Source organism: Gossypium raimondii, chromosome 11 (genome assembly GCF_025698545.1).
Source record: "Gossypium raimondii isolate GPD5lz chromosome 11, ASM2569854v1, whole genome shotgun sequence".
NCBI lineage: Eukaryota > Viridiplantae > Streptophyta > Magnoliopsida > Malvales > Malvaceae > Gossypium > Gossypium raimondii.
This window is the reverse complement of record NC_068575.1, coordinates 42,727,186-42,730,266: the sequence shown is the minus strand read 5'-3', so window position 1 is coordinate 42,730,266 and position 3,081 is coordinate 42,727,186. Positions and strand designations below refer to the sequence as shown.

The 3,081-nt window shown below is 35.7% G+C and overlaps 1 long non-coding RNA gene across 2 annotated transcripts; it reads right to left on the bottom strand.

The window, feature by feature from the left end:
• Nucleotides 1-2,856, bottom strand: LOC105803804 (uncharacterized). 2 transcript variants are annotated; one of them, XR_008190822.1, is made up of 3 exons: nucleotides 2,495-2,784; nucleotides 383-2,411; nucleotides 1-297 (listed from the first exon to the last, which is right to left on the bottom strand). It is a non-coding gene; the product is annotated as an uncharacterized LOC105803804 (long non-coding RNA). The 2 variants fall into 2 exon arrangements; XR_001136621.2 differs by having other exon boundaries at nucleotides 1-2,411; nucleotides 2,495-2,856.
• Between the last annotated feature and the right edge of the window lie 225 nt (nucleotides 2,857-3,081).

Genomic DNA, 3,081 nt, shown 5'->3' with positions numbered 1-3,081 from the left:
TGGGAAAGAAAATGGTATCTTTTTTTCATACCTGCTATAGGCATATAAAATCTGCCCTAAGACGTATTTCAGCGTAATTGTTGAAGTGCCAATGAGCAACATTATCGTGCAATATGAATGTAAAACAAGACACCAGAATTTACGTGGAAAACCCCTTGATATTTCAAGGGGAAAAACCACGGGACCGTAGTCCGCTAAAAATTTTCACTATGTAAAGGAACTTGTTACACAGTAGACATGTACCTCGTATGACCAACTTCAACAACTAACAGTAGTTCTTCAACACTAAGTAGAGCACTGCACCACGTAAACCAAGAGGGGGTTCAAACAATTAACTCTTGCTTCAAATTAGCAACTAATGAATAATCTTCCAGGAATAGACCTGCTACTGCATGTGAATTTGAGATGATCATCCCGACTAGGAGCCCTCCAAAGCTTTGATCCCTTGCCTCTTATGTCTAACCATGCCTTCGGACATAAATCTTGAAACTTGGCAAAGCTAGATTTACAGTTCACCTTGTAGGCCTTGATTTCCAGTGTTAATATTGGCCAACATGCTTGACATGGTACACCTTCCAATATCTAGTGCTAGTGAAGTCCCAACCTTCAATCCATCTAAAAAAGAAGCCCATGCAAGGGCCTAAAGAACTACAAAAAGCAATACACACAAAAATACATGCCTCAACCTGCACATGGCATTCTCCTACAAGTACAGAGTTCGGTAATGCACTAGCAAAAATATACAGATAAAATACCATAAGAATTAAAGGGAATTAAAGTGGTTGCAGGCAAAATGATATGAGATGGAAATAAACCTTGAAATAGAACAATCATGATAGACACACTGGTAATTTGATCGTAAATGGTGGAAACCTTTTAACGTGAATGGCCATCAATAGAAAGTACTTTCAAGCTGTAGTATTGGCAGCACTTTTGAATCAATGATGAATATCAGTTGAGAGATTGTGGAAATTAAGGGATTTTTCAATGCATCTTGAAAAAAAGTAGAAACTGCACTATTTCTCTATATGAATCACGGCAATTGGAGATGTTCTGTTCAACTCTATATTGCAAGTCTAACATATAACCAAATTCATTTCAATGCACTTTAAGTTAGAACCAGTTTTTAATCAGACTACGACTTAAATGACGTTACCAAAATGATAAATTTATCTACCAATATTAATATTAATTACTTCTTTCTAAGTAACGTTAAGTTCATTTAATTTCATTTATACCAAAAGAGTAAATTGGTTTTAAAAACAAAATTTCTTTAAGAAAAAGAAATTAGGCAAAGAGTCGTCAGTTTGTAAGTAATTGTTTATAAATAAGCTTTTCTAAGAATGAAAAATTAATCAGAGTTGAAGTAACTTGGTATAATCTAATTTTGAAAACTATTTTTGTTGTCATACTGATAAGACCAAAGTATCGTTTTCTTCAGAATATTATTGCACTGGAGAGCAGCACAAAATTTTATCTCAAGATTCTGCCAAGAGGTACCTCTTTATACTTGAACAAACGATCCCATTACCACAAGGAATATAGAGATTATGGGTTCAAGCATCAAGAGGCCTCTCCTCAAAGTCAGAAATAAAACCTATTGCTCTTCATCACAACAACACTCAAAAGAAAACAATTAATATCGTATTAAATTAACTTGGTACTTTTTTTCAAAGATAGTAAATATAATTATAAATGAATTTATTTTTAATTAAATTATCAGTGAATTCCTTTCAAAAATTTATGAGTGATTTTTAATAAGAAAAAAATATGTTGGAAAGTAATGACAATAGTTAGATTTGTCAAAATTATAGGTAACCTACTTGCATAATAGAAAACATATTTAAATTTTAAAAGTAAAATTCGATAGGGCAAATTTTGGTTTTAAATATGTAAAGAATACCTTGGCCTTGCGATCAATGGTTTGGAGATCATGAGCTTATTCCATGTTGACCATGATGATGGAGATGATGAATTGGATCATGAATCCATCCCGAATGGTGCAGAGTATCAAAGGAAAAATAGTGGAAAGCGAGAAAAGAGGAAGAAAAAAAAAGTAAAAGAGCGGGAAACACCACACCACACCACAGCAGAGGGGAGAACCCGGGCAACCCCGTGCGAACTCCCCTCAAAAACACCAAGAAAATAAAATTTTTATTAAGTTTGGGTGACCTGCCATGCAAGCGCACCTGTCATGGCAAAGGTCTTGGATGACAAAGATAGATCAGGACTCAGCCCCTTCCAATCAATATTAAGGCCCTTTTGCCCTGACATCTTACACATCCTTTCATAAGCATAACAACCTGTGAATCCCACATCGGCCATAGATCAGACGGCTGAATTAGAACATCGGAAGAACAACGCCATCGTCCAAATTCTCATCCAAGTATCTAATCCTTCACCAACCCTCCCTGAAAAAGTTAAAAATATTACAACATCGACAAAGATGGCCTGTGAGAATAATTTTCGGCCAAAGAAGATAGACGGAACATACGTAAAAGGCAAAGATCTTCCAAATTAATATACACCAAGACATCCGTTGCCTGCTTCCCAACTCTAAAGCACCTGAAGCAATGTAAAACATAGATCCGGTAACAATAATACTCCTATCGTAGAAAATCTTACATCAAATCGAAGTTCGTGAAGCGACGCAACCGATTCCGAAGGCAGAAACTTGAAAGAAATATCATAGAAGATAAATCTGATCTGCAAGAAAAAGTAAAAGGGCAAGGCAAGAAAGAGATAATTAGAGGGATAAGAACGAAACAACTCTCCCAATAAAACATTAATAAATAGGGAGACTTTTCAAGAATGGACGGTCAAGAGAAAAAAACTCTTGGAAGATGAATGGGTGAGATGCGTAGACGTGGAATAAGTGGGAATATTTTTGCAGAAAATTAGGTAATGGAAGGACAGGGCAAAAGGGTAAAACCATTTAGGAAAATATTACCAATAGTTGGGCACCACGTGGTGAATATGAATTGGTTACAGGTCTGTGTGAAATTGCGTTGTTCTTATCAGAAACACGGAATCTACAGCCATATATACCTCTCGCAAGATTGACTGCTTCCACCTTTGATT